We start from the raw sequence: 21,225 nt of genomic DNA on the forward strand, positions 1-21,225 counted from the left end.
TTCTCTTGTCCTATTACTATCTCCCACTCAATGCAAGGTGTCTTTTAGGTCGTACTTGCAAGTGATCATATCGAGAGTGGTTTCCTCGATCTGGAGAATAACTGATTGACCGGAATTATCTACCATAGATACCTTCCGAGCGTGGCCACGCATTTCCAGTTCATTACTCCTCGAGTGGCCCTGAGATATTGTTTTAACCCTGACAAGGGGGTGGAAAATTCCTATTGCACTTATTCCCTTTGACTAGCCACAACCATCATAACCCAAAATATGCCCATTTGACCCCATTTACGAAGGTCGTAGTAACACAAATCAAAGTTAATCTGAAACTGTGCCATCTTAGGCGAACAGTCTTTAGTCAAAAGAATCGACTCATTAGAATACTATAGTAGCTCTCGCCACGACCAGGCTATATAAATTTGCCAGAACTCTATAAGCGGTCATAAGGCCCGACAAAGTGTTCCTAACAGTCTGCCTATGTGATCGACTAGTCATCTCACATGACTCTATGGCACTTGAACTTGCCATCAATCGCATCACACTCTAGTCACTTCGAGACGTCACCTCATACAAGTGACTATGGGCGAATACCATGTTAATCTGGGTTCACTTTAACGGGGTTCAATATTGTCTCCACAACCCGTTTGGATGTAACAAAGTATAAAAGGAGTTTTTAGATTTAAAAACTCGAATGACAAATGTGATTATCATATGAGTAGTCAATACTTGATTACTACTTCATATTCGATAATCCAATTTAGATCTTGTATGTAGTTGTTCATCTCAATTCAATTGAAATGACATGACTCATCATGTTAAGCCTATGAATAGGCATTGTAAGTAGGTCTTAGCAACTCCCTGCTCAACCTTGCTACATACTTGTTTTCCTTTCGTAATGTATACATTTGCATTAGAAAACTTTCTGAGTACGTGTCTAGATCCAATCTAGACATAGGCTTTCTTGCCTTAAAATAGCTCCCACTGTTTTCACAGTGTGCGGGACTCATCCCTCTTGCACATCCCTTGATTGCAAGTGTACTCAATTTCCGTTGTAAATATTTCTCATTGTTCTTTATTGCCTAGAACGATTATAGAAAATCTATTTCTTAAATAACATAGCCACAATGGTATCTTAACCATCCTAATGTGTTTTGATTATGGTTTTGTCGGAAACCATGCGCAATCTCAATTGTCAATTGTCACTTGTGTAACACCCTTACACAAAATTGCATCAAAAACACTTTGCATTACATCCTTAATGATTCTGCAAGCACTTAAGGGTAATCTTCATGGCTTACTTGGTAACTATTACTTAAATTCGATTTGAAACAATTCATCATACTCAAAGTATATGAAGTGTTATACATCATTTCCTATTTAATTGATTCGGCAGCGGAAGCAAATGGAATCAATCAAATGTGTTCAACTTGATTGAACTAGTCATGAATCTTATCAACATAAGAATTCTTATTTGAGGTTAATATCATGTGGATTTGTATCCATAAATCCGGATATTAAGATGTATTATAATACTCCAAAAGTCTTAAATCATTCTCAATGATCAATATGTCATCCACATATAAGACTAATTAAAATTTCCGTAACTCCCACTAAACCTCATGTATAAACACAACTTCTCGACTTATCGAGAAAGGTTTTATAACATGATTAAAACATTGATTCTAACTCATTGATGTCCTACTTAAGACCCTCTCTTAAGTTTCACATTATCTTAGGATTGTAAGAATCTACAAAACTCATAACATGTATCGAATACATTCCTTCTATGAAGAAGTGGGTTTTAGATTCACTTGCTATATATATCTCATAATGAAACACAGTTCCTAAGAAAATCCAAATAGACTTAAGCATTTCAACTAGTGCAAAACCCTTTGTAACCAATCAAGCTTTTAAATCTCTCTTTATTAGTGCAAAACCCTTTGTCACTAATCAAGCCTTTTATTTTGGATTTTCATGGCTCTAAGCCTTGTTTTGAGTTGTGACTTAAACACTCTCATGTAAGTCATATGTTCATTACTTTCCAGAAGTAATCAACTTGAATCAAACAATTTCATTGTAAGTTATAAGATCTTTACTTTCTTAAAAGTAACATGAATTCATCATCTTCAACAAGTGACGACTTTAACCTCCTAGGTTTTGAAGAAACAACGTTTTACACAAAACGTCTCATGTTGCCAAGAAAGACCAGTTTCTTGTGACATAACATTAACATTATTTGTGGCTCTTTGAATAATTTCTCCCACTCTGTCTTCTAGAAATAAACTTGTATTTTAGAAAGACAACTTCACGAGCCACAAACCCGTTGTACTCGTGATTATAATAAGGAAAAATGAGCATTTGTTTCTTTTGAAAACTTACAACCATGGTACCCTACCATTTCATATCTCATATGATTCATTTTAGATTTAGTGGAAAAATAATTTAGACAAAATGATAAAATCCCCAAAAGGATCAAGTAACTCAAAGTAACTTGATCGAAGTCCAAACCATATCGAATAACGTTTGATTTCTTTATCCAACCACACATTATCCCATAATGTGTGCTAAGAGAGATTAATTTGTGATACTATATCACATTTCATTTGGCTTGCATCAAAGTCTTCACTTGATAATCCCATCACGACTAAATCGTGATTCCTTGAACTCTTTGAACTTCTTCAAAGATTTCTCTATTTACCTTATTAAGTGAACACATTAGCGTCAAATTTAAATTGTTGGTAAAAGAAAATGATCAACCTATTTTGGATCAATGATTTACAACCTCGATCTCCTTTTCAACCAAAAGGCACGAGACATCTTGCTTTGAATACAAGGTACGCATATACCATAAGATCTAATGGTTTCAAGAGTACTCGATAACTCTTTGCGTTCATCATTCCAGAATCTAAGGTTCAATCTTGGGTTACCATTTTGAGTCTTGCATTATCTACATGATATATCATTCTAGTTTGGTTTAGAATATAATCACCTTGATAATGGGCTAGCCATACATAAAATCATGGTGTATAGGGTCACAAAAGTGAAACCTTTTTGTATCTTAACAAGTTTATATTCTTATTTAGAATTTATGCACGTAATAGTCATAATTAAGTACAACTATAAACCCAAAACTAGATTGATTACACAATGACTCTATCTCTCAACATCATGGTTGCTAGTCGTCATATTCTAATCATCCTATGTATCAAATACAAAGATGAAAACCACCACCGGTTTCTAATATTGACGAAGTAGTACTAGAAAAATTTATGTCAATCAAATAAACATTTAAAGAAGAAGATCCCATTAGATGTCCCACAACTAACTTGTTGATTTTTCAATAATTTGGGGCAGTTTCCTTTCTAGCGTCCAACAATTAAGACAATGGAAACTTTATCGGTCGGGATTGATAGGTTTAGTATCGTTATTCTCAATAACTTTACTTTTAACATTACCTTGTGTCAATTCCATTCTAATTTTACTTCTTTGAACTTCGTCCTTTTCTTAACGGTTTAAGAGAATGCTCCCACTCAATTCAATGAGTCTTTGCTTAGAGAAGCAAAATTGAATTTCATGAAGACTACTCTTCAATTCAATTGTTTAGTCTTAAAACTTTCATTGAAGTGGTTGCGTTATTTTGGTCAATTTTGATTTCAAACAAATCTAGTTACCAAAATGATGTAACGTTTCAAAGTACTTAACTCAATTAAGCATATGAGAAACAATTGTAAGTAGATATGTTAGTCAAGAATCAAAAACCGTTTTGATCACAAATAACTTCCATCTATGCTCTTCACAAGAGATCCTTACAATGGATAATTCGAGGTTTTAGAAGAAAATTCATATTTGTCTTTTGTTACGATGTTTTAATGGAGATTTGAATCAAAAATCAAAATGATATCGTATATGAATTGCGGTAAAGAAATAGAACAATATGATAACGGAATAGTGGAAAACTCAACATCTATCGTTTTATTAATACTTGTAAATAACAAGTAAAGCATTTACATAGTGACCTCTACCCAACTATGATAAATGATTCCAAGATCCAAATTCATATTAACTTGGGCACGGTGTGGCCGATGAAACCCTTATCAATATAACTCGGTGGATTAACTCTTTAATCGATTATACTTTTAGAACTCTTGGTCGATAAAATTACATTAATATTTATCTTTAGCCCGGAACACATGCGACTACGGTCACGAATACTTCCGTTGAGCTCAATCCAAATTTCGAATAAATGTGTCCATGATCCAAACCCACATTAATTTGGGCACGTGTGGCCGATAAATCTCTCATCAACATGAATTCGGTGGATAGACATTTATCACCCACTTCCCCTACGTAACAAGGTTTGTACCCCGGTGTGGCCGAGTGCACTCCCTCACGAAATAGGTTTTCATGGTTTCTACTTTTTGGTAAGGCTAAGTCTCAATTGTTTATTTTAGCGAGAGGTCATGTCAATTTATTATTTATGATGTTTTAAGTGAACTAAAGCGGTGAACTACGATAATTGTAATTGACACGGTCGATATACTTGATTAAAATGATAATGCATGTTTTAGTTATGGCGATTTAGCGATGCATGCAACATATAAATAAAATGCAAAGCATAAAATATAAATCCTAGTATGGCCTTCCTAAAATAGTAAATCTAATAAACTATTACAAATTCGGAAACCAACTCCATTGGTCCCTTGAACTTTGGTTTTGGCACACATCTCGAGGTAACACCGTCTTTAATGGGTCGCCTTCTCGAGTGACACCGTCTTCAAGGAACTCCGGAATAAATAAATTACATAATTTTCTATTATACATTTGTAATTAAAATAAAAATAAATCTATTAAATTACAAAACGGTGATACGAGATCACAATAAATTACAACCGAATCGATATTCCCATACATTTCGGGTAATACCAATTAAAAACTAAGGCCATACTAAGCAAAATTACATAAAATAAAATTATGACAATCATAAATAAAATGCAGCATTATAATATGTATGAACATGCCCAATTTTATGCTAAATCGCCTTTAAGGAGCCAATATCGTATATTAATCGGTTTTTACGGATTTGCGTGATTTAACCTTTTAAAAATCACAATAATTACATAAAATCATATTTATGTATTAGTTAATTACCCTAACCATCTTAGGACTCAAAATTAGTCTCCACTAACACTATTGATAATAAGTAACTTATATTTCTTAATATTGTTCATAAATGGACTCAAAATTTCAATATAATGCTATAAACTTCAAATAAATCATAAAACTTTCAAATAAATTCAAAATTCAAAATTTTAAACTCATGAACATTCTGGAAAAATACCATGACACTCATAATGTTCAAAAACTTAGGTTAAAATTTGTGAAAATTATCGAGGAAAAACAATGTTGCGGTTTATCGGATTTATCAAATATAACCATAAAAATATGAGAAAAAAATTAATTTTATCAACTCTTCAATTTTAGATCTGAAATAGGTGATAAAATGCAACATGTGACATTTTTCCTTAGTCATGAAGTATGTTTTAACAATTTTTACTAATTAAAGTCATTATTTATGTGATTTTTCATCAAAAATTCATAAATCATGCATAAAGACTTCATTATAGCCTATTATTTTACACACATCTTGTAAAATTGCATGTGATAACATACTAAATTTCTTTGACCAGATTCGAAATATTTCTCATATTAACCTATTTTATCATTTAAATTCGATTTTATCATGAAGAATCCATATTTCGAGCATAAGAACTCATATAATTATGAACATTTACAGGTCATCATAAGATAATATATGTGAAAACATATCCAAAAACCACTGAAAAAAACGAAGTTTAGCTAATTTTAGTCCAAAAATGACATTTTTATCATAAAATCACATTTTAATGCCATTATTATATAAAATGAACAATAAAAATCCATAAATTAACCAAAATATTCTAAATACATTTTAGGACCAGAAACTTTAACATGCATGATTGATTTCGTGATTGATGCGTGTCATTTATATGATCACCCTATTTTACACGCATTTCAGAGCTCATTTGTGTAGTTTAAGCTACTATTTTCCCTATTTCCGTCTACTTTCGTGTTTTTGTGTAATATTGCAGAAATGTGAAGAATCCAGTGGGAAATGAGCCGAATCCGTCCCTAAGTACTTTGCATTGCATTTGACGTGAAGTAAAGACTCGGGAAGCGAACTTGGTGCGCGTATCGAAGCCCGAAAGACGAATTTATGAAGCTTTTTGAAGCCGAGTACCTGTTGAAGTGGTCGATAGACCGGTGCCCATGGTCGATCGACCGGAGTACGACTTTCAGAAGCTCCTGTACAGCGCAGTTCAGTCGATCGACTGGCGTCAGTGGTTGATCGACCACACCGTAATTCTGACGTGAATTAAAAGGATTAGAATTCCGAAGCCCATTGGAATTAGGTTTGAGAATAAAGTTACGTATGTTTTTCTATATAACGTAACCAGATCATGAAGTCTTTTATCATCAGATTTTTAGGAAATAATTAGGGTTCTATATTAAGTTTGTTTTGGGGCATAATTATTCAATACAATTTACTTTCGGTTGCGTTTTCGGATTTGTCTTTTCTCTGCAATTCTTTACGGTAACGTTTATTCCATAATTCCAGTTGATATTTATTTCATTCTTAGGTTAGAATTGCTAGTTTAGAATTCCCAAAAGCCGAATTATTGTTTCATGTTATTTACTTGTTTAGTTAATTCAAATATGCATTCAATAGCTTTAATTGTTGATCTTACTGTAGTTTTTATCGTAATCATGAGTAGCTAAACCCCATGTGCTAGGATGTAGGGGATCTGTAGTACAGGTGGCGTAGAAATTGGTAGACCTGAGTCGCGCCATGGTCGATCGACTGGCCTACCTGGTCGATCGACCGACTCCGTGAGTTTTACTTTGTTTTAATTAATTTAACTGCTATATTTGACGAATCGAGTGCACGCGACTAGTTGAATGCTTAGAAATTGACCGACCCGATAAGATCGAAAGATAGGGGAGGGAAATATACTACCTAATTAAGACGACTAAATTAATAAGATCGAGAGATAAGTTAATTTAGACTTTTAAAGTCACTTTTCAGGACGAAAGTTAGCATTAGTGATATTAGGGACCCGTAGCCAGATCGAAAGATGCTACCTGTTAAGAATGGACCGAGAGGACTTCTTATTTTCCCGTCTCACGTGATTGACTCAGACTTACCTAGGACACTGCCGCCGAAACTATAGTGAACCGACCATCTTGGCACTCTTTTAATATTTGTTTTCTTCTTATTTCTTTAATTACTAGTTTACTTGCTTTAGTTTACTTTTAAATTTAATTGCCATTAGTTATAGAACAATTCAAATCAAACCCCCTCACAATTGTTACCTTGGACTAAAATTAGACAACTATTAATTGCATCGCCTCCCCCTCGGTTCGACCCCCGATCGCCACTAGCTATAGTAGTAGTTTGGATTTATAAATTTATCTTTGGTACTCTACGACGGTATCAAATTTTGGCGCCTTTTCCGGGGAGGCAATTGTTTAATTTTTAGTTGTTTTTATTTTAGTCTTTTCTTTAGTTTAAGGGACATATGTTCCTTAAACTATTCTCATATTCTACTTGTAGTTTCCTCTTATGCGCAGGTCACAGGGTGGTGTACCGAGACCATTGGATCCTGAGATCGAAAGGATTTTGCGCGAGTTGAGACGATCATCTAGAGTATTGCCGAAAGAGGAAGAGTTGAGTACTCTGTCTAGTTACTACGAGAATGAGCTGTTTGAGGAGGATCCACCTTCGTCCCCTATTTCTACTTCCTCAGCTGAGACCGTCACATCTCCAGACATGGCTGAAGAAGCAAGTATAGCTTGATCCTCCAAGCCAACAGTGAGAATCTCTATAAGGGATTCGCATTACCGAGAGACAGACGAGAAAATTCGAACCGAAACCGTCTTATATTAACTTGGTTGAGAGAAACCAATTTGGGGAGCGCAAATGAAGATACGACTAAACATATGGAGACATTCATTGACTCTCTCGCTGCTCCATACCCCCACCAGCAGGTGTGACCCAGGACCAGGTGAAGGAGACGATGTTCATATTCTCGCTTCGTGATGCCGCAAGGGAATGGTACCGAGATCTGGATCGAGCTGCTAACGGGATCACTGATTGGAATTCGCTGGCCCTAACATTCTACAAGAAATATTTCTCTGCCTCGAAGACCAATGCCATTAGAGCTCAGATCACGAGCTTTAAACAGGGTCCTGATGAGAATTTTCATGAGGCATGGGTCCGTTTCAAGAAGCTGGTGCGAACTATTCCGCACCATGGGTTCGAGCAATGGAGCCTATGCAATCAGTTTTATAATGGGCTTTATGACGATCAGAGGGCTATCCTGGATGCTGCAGCTAATGGCAGATTTCAGGAGAATGTTGGAGAAACTAAGGGGTGGAAAATCATTGATGATATGGCCACCCATAAAGCTGAGCATCGAAATTCCAGGAGAAATCAAAGGAGAGCTGCTGAATCCCCTTCTGTAGCTGCATTAGAGGCTCTTACAGCGAGATTTGATAAGTATGAGCTTGGAAGAGGTTCTCAAAAGGGAGGTATTTACCAAGTTAATGCTGTTTCAGGCGGTCCCTTTACATGCAAAAGATGTGGAGCTGAGGGACATGTTTCGGATTTTTGTCCTAGTTCGAATGAAGTATGTGCTGCCTTTCAACATTATAGACAGACTGGTACATATCCCGATTCCTCTAATGTCCACCCCAATTTGAGACGGTCTAACCAGAATGTCCTTAATCCGGGTCCACAACAGCAGCAGCAGCAAAGTTATGTGCCCCCTCATAAGCAACAACAGTTTCAAAAGCCTCCCTATGTGCCTCAGCAGCAGCAATTTCAAAGTTCTGACATATCTGAGTTGAAAAACATGGTTCAATATCTGTCGGGTTTGCTGCAAAAGGAGTCTCAAGCTAGAGAGACTTCTACAAAAATGTTGGAAAGTCAAATTGCTCAACTGGCAAGCAAAAGTGCAACTCGAGCTCCGGGGCAATTACCGGATAAAAAAGAGACCCTAAATGCTATCACGTTGAGGAGTGGGTCTACCCTTGATGGGCCCGCTATGGTCGAGGACGCTACTGGAAAAGATGAGGTGGAACCAAGTAAGAAGAAGGTAGTAACGAACAGTAGCAAGAAAAAGACGATCAGCAGGTATATCAGTCGATCGACTGACATACCCGATCGATCGACCAGTCCGCGAAATAGCACAGCTTCTGGTCCTGTAGAAGCCGGTCGATCGACTGACCAACATGGTCGATCAACAGAAAACGCTGCTGATGTTGAACCTTTTCGCCCTCCAATGCCAGATAACTTGAGGGACCACTTGTTTCGGGGTACGACGACTCCGAAATTATTGAGGCAAGACCCAAATGCTGATGGGTCTGTTCCGGTTCCAAAGTATGACCCAATGACGATTTATGGCTCATTCTTGAGACGGTCTGAAGAAGGTTCAAGCTACAACAAGGACAAGGTAGTGGATTTTCAGCCTAAGTCCACTGACGCCGGTATGAGAGACCTAGAGGAGGGCTAAGTTGCTTCTTACAGCCCCTTATCTAGAGAGATTGGTGCTGACAAAGGAACAGGTATCGTTTAACAAGTTTAAAAATGTTATTCGTAGTTTAAATGTGCAAGTTCCTTTCCTTGAATTAGTTAATCAAGTGCCTGCTTACACGAAATTTATGAAGCAACTTTTGTCTAAAAAGAAGTCACTTGATACTGTGCAATCTGTCGCACTAACTGAGGAGTCATGTTCCTATTTGACTCATACTGCACCTCATAAGTTAGCTGACCCTGGTAGCTTTTCTGTTCCTTGTAATATTGGTACCTTCTCAATTGAGAAGGCATTATATGACCTAGGAGCCAGCATTAGCGTTATGCCTTTGAGTCTAGCTAAGAAAGTAAAATTGACTAGGTTTGCAGTTACTAACATGACAGTACAGATGGCTGATCGTTCTGCGGTCCAGCCTATAGGAGTCTTAGAGGACATTCCCGTGCAAATAGGAAAGTTCTTTTTCCCAGTTGACTTCGTTGTACTAGATATACCCGAGGATGCTCACATTCCTATCATTTTGGGTAGACCATTTTTCGCACACCTATTTGGTGCGATTATAGATGTTGGCTCGGGGACATTGACCTTTAAAGTAGGGAAACAGTCCCATTGTTTTTTGACCCACTAAGAAGAAAGATCCTATATGGCCGGTCACTGTAATACGATTTCTGAGAAGAAATCTTATTTTGTGCTTTCTGATATGCCTGCCCCTATGCCTACTCCTGTTGTAACACCTCCGCCCCAGATTGGGAGCAAATTGGAGGAAGATTCTTCTGTTTTAGATATTGCAGGAAATGGTTTGGGGAAGGAAGAGCCGCATGTTGCTCCAGCTGTGAAGGAGCTAATTGTTCAAAGAGGCGGTCTAGGATGTCTTAGCTATGGCATAGCGATGAGGAGCCGATCAAGGTGAAGGAGTCCGATTTGGATTTTGACGAGCCAGACGAGGTCATTGATTAGGAAGATGTTCAAGATGTCAATCCGTTGAATTCGGCGGATGTTGGAGTTGCTAGGAGCCCAGCTGAGGAGATGAGCACTGTAGAGGCTACTTCTTGTAGCCAGAAGCCGAGCAAGTAGGCCATTCCGTGGCCATTCTTGATCAACTATTAGTTGATTAAGACTTTTCAAAACATTTTATTGCTTTTGTTAGACCTTTTTATTGCTTTTGTGTGCGCGAGACTTCGCTTTAATAAGTTTGCTTGGGATTTAAATACTTTAGTCTATTACTTTGGGTTTTGCGCAATTTTGGGCGCGTTATTATGTGTATTTGCAGGTTTATAGACCATATTGGCTCAATTTATTGAGCTAATTCAAGAAAATCGAACTTACAAAGAGGTTTTCCGGTCGATCGACTGCCTCCTATGGTCGATCGACTGAGCCGCGACACCAGGAGCTTCTGTTCCTGTTCACTCTGGTCGATTGACTGCCTGCTATGGTCGATCGACCACTCCCGCTGCTATACCTATTCTCGACCATTCCCCTGCTGTGTTTGGTCGATTTGCGGAGTTGAGGGAGTCTTTTCTCCACTTTATTCTCCGATTTATTTCTGTTTTCTTCCGTTTTCTTGATTTGCACATAATTTTGCGTTTAATAAATTATTTTATCGGAATTACGCGCAGTATTTTGTTTCTTTTCAGGTACTTATGGTAGCACTGCTAGCTACTGAAACCTCCTAGCTCACGCTGGTTTGGGGAGGTTTCCTTCTGCGTTTAAAGTCTTGTGAGTTTCCGAGTTTAAACTTCATGTCTTATTTAGTTAATTTTTCGCAAATTCCCGTTTCCTTTTTATTTCATTACATGATTTTGCACAATGGGGACATTGTGTGATTTGGTTTGGGGAAGGGTTTTGCATTGCATTCACATGTTTTATTGCATTTCTGTTTCACGTTTATTGCATTTCAGCTTGCATTGTTTTATTTCATTTCATATATATATATATACAAAAATAAAAAAAAAATTCAAAAAACAAAAAAATGGAAAATTTCAAAAAATTCAAAAAAATTGCACGTTTATTTTAGCATATAGGTTGAGTCAGAACGGTAGTATTTCAATGATGACATTGCATTTGCAGCTGTTTATGCCTAAGCCGTGCTAATTGACATGTTATTAGTAGAATCATATATGCATAGTCTACGAGTTTTCGTTAAATTTCTTGCTGAACTTTAAACTTGACTTAGATTTTTGGCAAATTACATCATTTTCTGAGATTTAGAGCCTTATAACCGGTGTCGTCCATGACCGGTTTATCTAGGAATGTGAGTAGTTACTCCTTATGAGGCATGTTACATTAATATGCATAAATATGAACTTAATCTGCTTAATACATGTATGCATTTGGGTTCGTGGTTAGTTGACACATATGGAAGAGGTCACCCCTTTACTCATTTTGCCCATAAGCTCCACACTGCCAAAAATAGTTTTTTTTGTCCCGTTAACTACATCCTACCCTTAGCCTGCCCTTGTCAAGCTAGTAGTTTATGTTCTTGGGATTGTTACTTTGTTTTTGGTAGCTAATGCTCATTTTAAGATGATGTTGGGAAGACGAAAAAGGAAGGAAAGAAAGAAAAAAATAGAATTGAAAAAAAAAGAAAAAAAAAAGAAAAAGGGAAAAACAAGTTCGATCTATGGTCGGTCGACTGGACTCATTGGTCGATCGACTGAAGCCCGAGAAAAGAAAAGAATCAAAATAGCATAATTCAAAGTCTTTGTTAAATGGCGATTTTTGCTCCCCTGTTGTATTTGTATCTTATGGGGAGTTGACTAATTATGGAGATTGTGAGATTTGTGCTTACTATTAGCACCGTTTCGATTGAAATCTTGAGCAAGAAGTTGGAATGGTTTATTAATTTGGTTCCCTTAGTTACTAGCTTGGCTTTTAACTCTGTTTTTATCCAAATTTATCTTAGCCCCTTCTTGCCCATAGCCTCACATATCCATATTTACCTCGGCATGTGTCATGGTCATTTGTTTGGTTGGAATGCATATGTACGGTTGTAGAGATTATTTTCATATTAGATTGCAGGCATGTTCTTATAGGTCGTAGTTAGGTGAGAGTCATCACAAAATGAATTCTTTCTATCTTTTACATATATTCACCTGTGCTTATGTGTGATATGAGCGACCCGTGAGGGTCCATAATGATGAGTCTCTATAGTTGACGGTTCAGCAGTTTTTGACGACTACATAACTCGTTTGCATGATTCATATTGCTAATTGATTGTTGTTGCATTAAACTGGTTTAGGCTTTATAGTTGCATTTCGCTCTGAGATTGAACTCGTTCCATTAGGTTTTAGGATCGAGTCTAGTTCTTGCTTGGGGACAAGCAAGGGTTTGGTTTGGGGAAGTTTGATGCGTGTCATTTATATGATGTTTTACACCCTATTTTACACGCATTTCAGAGCTCATTTGTGTAGTTTAAGCTACTATTTTCCCTATTTCCGTCTACTTTCGTGTTTTTGTGTAATATTGCAGAAATGTGAAGAATCCAGCGGGAAATGAGCCGAATCCGTCCCTAAGTACTTTGCATTGCATTTGACGTGAAGTAAAGACTCGGGAAGCGAACTTGGTGCGCGTATCGAAGCCCGAAAGACGAATTTATGAAGCTTTTTGAAGCCGAGTACCTGTTGAAGTGGTCGATAGACCGGTGCCCATGGTCGATCGACCGGAGTACGACTTTCAGAAGCTCCTGTACAGCGCAGTTCAGTCGATCGACTGGCGTCACTGGTTGATCGACCACACTGTAATTCTGACGTGAATTAAAAGGATTAGAATTCCGAAGCCCATTGGAATTAGGTTTGAGAATAAAGTTACGTATGTTTTTCTATATAACGTAACCAGATCATGAAGTCTTTTATCATCAGATTTTTAGGAAATAATTAGGGTTCTATATTAAGTTTGTTTTGGGGCATAATTATTCAATACAATTTACTTTCGGTTGCGTTTTCGGATTTGTCTTTTCTCTGCAATTCTTTACGGTAACGTTTATTCCATAATTCCAGTTGATATTTATTTCATTCTTAGGTTAGAATTGCTAGTTTAGAATTCTCAAAAGCCGAATTATTGTTTCATGTTATTTACTTGTTTAGTTAATTCAAATATGCATTCAATAGCTTTAATTGTTGATCTTACTGTAGTTTTTATCGTAATCATGAGTAGCTAAACCCCATGTGCTAGGATGTAGGGGATCTGTAGTACAGGCGGCGTAGAAATTGGTAAACCTGAGTCGCGCCATGGTCGATCGACTAGCCTACCTGGTCGATCGACCGGCTCCGTGAGTTTTACTTTGTTTTAATTAATTTAATTGCTATATTTGACGAATCGAGTGCACGCGACTAGTTGAATGCTTAGAAATTGACCGACCCGATAAGATCGAAATATAGGGGAGGGAAATAGACTACCTAATTAAGACGACTAAATTAATAAGATCGAGAGATAAGTTAATTTAGACTTTTAAAGTCACTTTTCAGGACGAAAGTTAGCATTAAGGATATTAGGGACCCGTAGCCAAATCGAAAGATGCTACCTGTTAAGAATGGACCGAGAGGACTTCTTATTTTCCCGTCTCACGTGATTGACTCAGACTTACCTAGGACACTGCCGCCGAAACTATAGTGAACCGACCATCTTGGCACTCTTTTAAAATTTGTTTTCTTCTTATTTCTTTAATTACTAGTTTACTTGCTTTAGTTTACTTTTAAATTTAATTGCTATTAGTTATAGAACAATTCAAATCAAACCCCCTCACAATTGTTACCTTGGACTAAAATTAGACAACTATTAATTGCATCGCCTCCCTGTGGTTCGACCCTGACTGCCACTAGCTATAGTAGTAGTTTGGCTTTATAAATTTATCTTTGGTACTCTACGACGGTATCAAATTTTGGCGCCTTTGCCGGGGAGGCAATTGTTTAATTTTTAGTTGTTTTTATTTTAGTCTTTTCTTTAGTTTAAGGGACATATGTTCCTTAAACTATTCTCATATTCTACTTGTAGTTTCCTCTTATGCGCAGGTCACAGGGTGGTGTACCGAGACCATTGGATCCTGAGATCGAAATGATTTTGCGCGAGTTGAGACGATCATCTAGAGTATTGCCGAAAGAGGAAGAGTTGAGTACTCTGTCTAGTTACTATGAGAACGAGCTGTTTGAGGAGGATCCACCTTCGTCCCCTATTTCTACTTCCTCAGCTGAGACCGTCACATCTCCAGACATGGCTGAAGAAGCAAGTATAGCCAGTCAATCCAAGCCAACAGCTGAGAATCTCTATAAGGGATTCGCATTACCAGGGACGGACAGAAAATTCGAACCGAAACCGTCTTATATTAAATTGGTTGAGAGAAACCAATTTGGGGGAGCTGCAAATGAAGATGCAGCTAAACATATGGAGACATTCATTGACTACTGCTGCTCCATACCCCCACCAGCAGGTGTGACCCAGGACCAGGTGAAGGAGACGATGTTCATATTCTCGCTTCGTGATGCCGCAAGGGAATGGTACCGAGATCTGGATCGAGCTGCTAATGGGATCACTGATTGGAATTCGCTGGCCCTAACATTCTACAAGAAATATTTCTCTGCCTCGAAGACCAATGCCATTAGAGCTCAGATCACGAGCTTTAAACAGGGTCTTGATGAGAATTTTCATGAGGCATGGGTCCGTTTCAAGAAGCTGGTGCGAACTATTCCGCACCATGGGTTCGAGCAATGGAGCCTATGCAATCAGTTTTATAATGGGCTTTATGACAATCAGAGGGCTATCCTGGATGCTGCAGCTAATGGCAGATTTCAGGAAAATGTTGGAGAAACTAAGGGGTGGAAAATCATTGATGATATGGCCACCCATAAAGCTAAGCATCGAAATTCCAGGAGAAATCAAAGGAGAGCTGCTGAATCCCCTTCTGTAGCTGCATTAGAGGCTCTTACAGCGAGATTTGATAAGTATGAGCTTGGAAGAGGTTCTCAAAAGGGAGGTATTTACCAAGTTAATGCTGTATCAGAAGGTCCCTTTACATGCAAAAGATGTGGAGCTGAGGGACATGTTTCGGATTTTTGTCCTAGTTCGAATGAAGTATGTGCTGCCTTTCAACATTATAGACAGACTGGTACATATCCCAATTCTTCTAATGTCCACCCCAATTTGAGGCGGTCTAACCAGAATGTCCTTAATCCGGGTCCACAACAGCAGCAGCAGCAACAAAGTTATGTGCCCTCATAAGCAACAACAGTTTCAAAAGCCTCCCTATGTGCCTCAGCAACAACAATTTCAAAGTTCTGACATATCTGAGTTGAAAAACATGGTTCAATATCTGTCGGGTTTGCTGCAAAAGGAGTCTCAAGCTAGAGAGACTTCTACAAAAATGTTGGAAAGTCAAATTGCTCAACTGGCAAGCAAAAGTGCAACTCGAGCTCCAGGGCAATTACCGTCGCAGCCGGATAAAAAAGAGACCCTAAATGCTATCACTTTGAGGAGTGGGTCTACCCTTGATGGGCCCACTATGGTCGAGGACGCTACTGGAAAAGATGAGGTGGAACCAAGTAAGAAGAAGGTAGTAACGAACAGTAGCAAGAAAAAGACGATCAGCAGGTATATCAGTCGATCGACTGACATACCCGATCGATCGACCAGTCAGCGAAATAGCACAGCTTCTGGTCCTATAGAAGCCGGTCGATCGACTGACCAACATGGTCGATCGACTGAAAACGCTCCTGATGTTGAACCTTTTCGCCCTCCAATGCCAGATAACTTGAGGGACCACTTGTTTCGGGGTACGACGACTCCGAAATTATTGAGGCAAGACCCAAATGCTGATGGGTCTGTTCCGGTTCCAAAGTATGACCCAATGACGATTTATGGCTCATTCTTGAGACGGTCTGAAGAAGGTTCAAGCTACAACAAGGACAAGGTAGTGGATTTTCAGCCTAAGTCCACTGACGCCGGTATGAGAGACCTAGAGGAGGGCTAAGTTGCTTCTTAAAGCCCCTTATCCAGAGAGATTGGTGCTGACAAAGGAACAGGTATCGTTTAACAAGTTTGAAAATTTTATTCGTAGTTTAAATGTGCAAGTTCCTTTCCTTGAATTAGTTAATCAAGTGCCTGCTTACACGAAATTTATGAAGCAACTTTTGTCTAAAAAGAAGTCACTTGATACTGTGCAATCTGTCACACTAACTGAGGAGTCATGTTCCTATTTGACTCATACTGCACCTCATAAGTTAGCTAACCCTGGTAGCTTTTCTGTTCCTTGTAATATTGGTACCTTCTCAATTGAGAAGGCATTATGTGACCTAGGAGCCAGCATTAGCGTTATGCCTTTGAGTCTAGCTAAGAAAGTAAAATTGACTAGGTTTGCAGTTACTAGCATAACAGTACAGATGGCTGATCGTTCTGCGGTCCAGCCTATAAGAGTCTTAGAGGACATTCCCGTGCAAATAGGAAAGTTCTTTTTCCCAGTTGACTTCGTTGTACTAGATATACCCGAGGATGCTCACATTCCTATCATTTTGGGTAGACCATTTTCGCACACCGCCTTTGGTGCGATTATAGATGTTGGCTCGGGACATTGACCTTTAAAGTAGGGAAACAGTCCATTGTTTTTGCCCATCCACTAAGAAGAAAGATCATATGTGGCCAAATCACTGTAATACGATTTTCGAGAAGAAATCTTATTTTGTGCTTTTCGATATGCCCGCCCTATGCCTACTCCTGTTGTAACACCTCCGCCCCAGATTGGGAGCAAATTGGAGGAAGATTCTTCTGTTTTAGATATTGCAGGAAATGGTTTGGGGAAGGAAGAGCCGCATGTTGCTCCAGCTGTGAAGGAGCTAATTGTTCAAAGAGGCGGTCTAGGATGTCTTAGCTATGGCACTGATGAGGAGCCAGTCAAGGTGAAGGAGTCCGATTTGGATTTTGACGAGCCAGACGAGTTCATTGATTAGGAAGATGTTCAAGATGTCAATCCGTTGAATTCGGCGGATGTTGGAGTTGCTAGGAGCCCAACTGAGGAGATGAGCACTGTAGAGGCTACTTCTTGTAGCCAGAAGCCGAGCAAGTGGGCCATTCCGTGGCCATTCTTGATCAACTATTAGTTGATTAAGACTTTTCAAAACATTTTATTGCTTTTGTTAGACCTTTTTATTGCTTTTGTGTGCGCGAGACTTCTCTTTAATAAGTTTGCTTGGGATTTAAATACTTTAGTCTATTACTTTGGGTTTTGTGCAATTTTGGGCGCGTTATTATGTGTATTTGCAGGTTTATAGACCATATTGGCTCAATTTATTGAGCTAATTCGAAGAAAATCAGAACTTACAGCAGGTTTTCCGGTCGATCGACTGCCTCTTATGGTCGATCGACTGAGCCGCGACACCAGGAGCTTCTGTTCCTGTTCACTCTGGTTGATCGACTGCCTGCTATGGTCGATCGACCACTGCCGCTGCTATACCTGTTCTCGACCATTCCCCTGCTGTGTTTGGTCGATTTGCGGAGTTGAGGGAGTCTTTTCTCCACTTTATTCTCCGATTTATTTATGTTTTCTTCTGTTTTCTTGATTTGCACATAATTTTGCGTTTAATAAATTGTTTTATCGGAATTACGCGCAGTATTTTGTTTCTTTTCAGGTACTTATGGTAGCACTGCTAGCTACTGAAACCTCCTAGCTCACGCTGGTTTGGGGAGGTTTCCTTCCGCGTTTAAAGTCTTGTGAGTTTCCGAGTTTAAACTTCATGTCTTATTTAGTTAATTTTTCGCAAATTCCCGTTTCCTTTTTATTTCATTACATGATTTTGCACAATGGGGACATTGTGTGATTTGGTTTGGGGAAGGGTTCTGCATTGCATTCACATGTTTTATTGCATTTCTGTTTCACGTTTATTGCATTTCAGCTTGCATTGTTTATTTCATTTCATATATATATATACAAAAATAAAAAAAAATTCAAAAAAATTCAAAAAAAAAAAAAAATGGAAAATTTCAAAAAATTCAAAAAATTGCACGTTTATTTTAGCATATAGGTTGAGTCAGAACGGTAGTATTTCAATGATGACATTGCATTTGCAGCTGTTTATGCCTAAGCCGTGCTAATTGACATGTTATTAGTAGAATCATATATGCATAGTCTACGAGTTTTCGTTAAATTTCTTGCTGAACTTTAAACTTAGATTTTTGGCAAATTACATCATTTTCTGAGATTTAGAGCTTTATAACCGGTGTCGTCCATGACCGGTTTATCTTGGAATGTGAATAGTTACTCCTTATGAGGCATGTTACATTAATATGCATAAATATGAACTTAATCTGCTTAATACCTGTATGTATTCGGGTTCGTGGTTAGTTGACACATGTGGAAGAGGTCACCCCTTTACTCATTTTGCCCATAAGCTCCACACTGCCAAAAATAGTTTTTTTTGTCCCGTTAACTACATCCTACACTTAGCCTGCCCTTGTCAAGCTAGTAGTTTATGTTCTTGAGATTGTTACTTTGTTTTTGGTAGCTAATGCTCATTTTGAGATGATGTTGGGAAGATGAAAAAGGAAGGAAAGAAAGAAAAAAATAGAATTGAAAAAAAAGAAAAAAAAAGAAAAAGGGAAAAACAAGTTCGATCTATGGTCGGTCGACTGGACTCATTGGTCGATCGACTGAAGCCCGAGAAAAGAAAAGAATCAAAATCGCATAATTCAAAGTCTTTGTTAAATGGCGATTTTTGCTCCCCTGCTGTATTTGTATCTTATGGGGAGTTGACTAATTATGGAGATTGTGAGATTTGTGCTTACAATTAGCACCGTTTCGATTGAAATCTTGAGCAAGAAGTTGGAATGGTTTATTAATTTGGTTCCCTTAGTTACTAGCTTGGCTTTTAACTCTGTTTTTATCCAAATTTATCTTAGCCCCTTCCTGCCCATAGCCTCACATATTCATATTTACCTCGGCATTTGTCATGGTCATTTGTTTGGTTGGAATGCATATGTACGGTTGTAGAGATTATTTTCATATTAGATTGCAGGCATGTTCTTATAGGTCGTAGTTAGGTGAGAGTCATCACAAAATGAATTCTTTCTATCTTTTACATATATTCACCTGTGCTTATGTGTGATATGAGCGACCCGTGAGGGTCCATAATGATGAGTCTCTATAGTTGACGGTTCAGCAGTTTTTGACGACTACATAACTCGTTTGCATGATTCATATTGCTAATTGATTGTTAGTTGTTGCATTAAACTGGTTTAGGCTTTATAGTTGCATTTCGCTCTGAGATTGAACTCGTTCCATTAGGTTTTAGGATCGAGTCTAGTTCTTGCTTAGGGATAAGCAAGGGTTTGGTTTGGGGAAGTTTGATGCGTGTCATTTATATGATGTTTTACACCCTATTTTACACGCATTTCAGAGCTCATTTGTGTAGTTTAAGCTACTATTTTCCCTATTTCCGTCTACTTTCGTGTTTTTGTGTAATATTGCAGAAATGTGAAGAATCCAGCGGGAAATGAGCCGAATCCGTCCCTAAGTACTTTGCATTGCATTTGACGTGAAGTAAAGACTCGGGAAGCGAACTTGGTGCGCGTATCGAAGCCCGAAAGACGAATTTACGAAGCTTTTGGAGCCGAGTACCTGTTGAAGTGGTCGATAGACCGGTGCCCATGGTCGATCGACTAGAGTACGACTTTCAGAAGCTCCTGTACAGCGCAGTTCAGTCGATCGACTGGCGTCAGTGGTCGATCGACCACACCGTAATTCTGACGTGAATTAAAAGGATTAGAATTCCGAAGCCCATTGGAATTAGGTTTGAGAATAAAGTTACGTATGTTTTTCTATATAACGTAACCAGATCATGAAGTCTTTTATCATCAGATTTTTGGGAAATAATTAGGGTTCTATATTAAGTTTGTTTTGGGGCATAATTATTCAATACAATTTACTTTCGGTTGCGTTTTCGGATTCGTCTTTTCTCTGCAATTCTTTACGGTAACGTTTATTCCATAATTCCAGTTGATATTTATTTCATTCTTAGGTTAGAATTGCTAGTTTAGAATTCCCAAAAGCCGAATTATCGTTTCATGTTATTTACTTGTTTAGTTAATTCAAATATGCATTCAATAGCTTTAATTGTTGATCTTACTGTAGTTTTTATCGTAATCATGAGTAGCTAAACCCCATGTGCTAGGATGTAGGGGATCTGTAGTACAGGCAGCGTAGAAATTGGTAGACCTGAGTCGCGCCATGGTCGATCGACTGGCCTACCTGGTCGATCGACCGGCTCCGTGAGTTTTACTTCATTTTAATTAATTTAATTGCTATATTTGACGAATCGAGTGCACGCGACTAGTTAAATGCTTAAAAATTGACCGACCCGATAAGATCGAAAGATAGGGGAGGGAAATAAACTACCTAATTAAGACGACTAAATTAATAAGATCGAGAGATAAGTTAATTTAGACTTTTAAAGTCACTTTTCAGGACGAAAGTTAGCATTAGTGATATTAGGGACCCGTAGCCAGATCGAAAGATGTTACCTGTTAAGAATGGACCGAGTGGACTTCTTATTTTCCCGTCTCACGTGATTGACTCAGACTTACCTAGGACAATGCCGCCAAAACTATAGTGAACCGACCA

The 21,225-nt window shown here is 38.2% G+C and overlaps 2 non-coding genes across 2 annotated transcripts; both read right to left on the reverse strand.

The window, feature by feature from the left end:
- Positions 1-8,249: 8,249 nt before the first annotated feature.
- LOC141603943 (small nucleolar RNA R71) lies at positions 8,250-8,356 on the reverse strand. The gene has a single exon (XR_012525777.1). It is a non-coding gene; the product is annotated as a small nucleolar RNA R71 (small nucleolar RNA).
- Positions 8,357-15,215: 6,859 nt separating this feature from the next.
- Positions 15,216-15,322, reverse strand: LOC141603999 (small nucleolar RNA R71). The gene has a single exon (XR_012525828.1). It is a non-coding gene; the product is annotated as a small nucleolar RNA R71 (small nucleolar RNA).
- Positions 15,323-21,225: the final 5,903 nt, after the last annotated feature.

This window comes from Silene latifolia, chromosome 9 (genome assembly GCF_048544455.1).
Source record: "Silene latifolia isolate original U9 population chromosome 9, ASM4854445v1, whole genome shotgun sequence".
NCBI lineage: Eukaryota > Viridiplantae > Streptophyta > Magnoliopsida > Caryophyllales > Caryophyllaceae > Silene > Silene latifolia.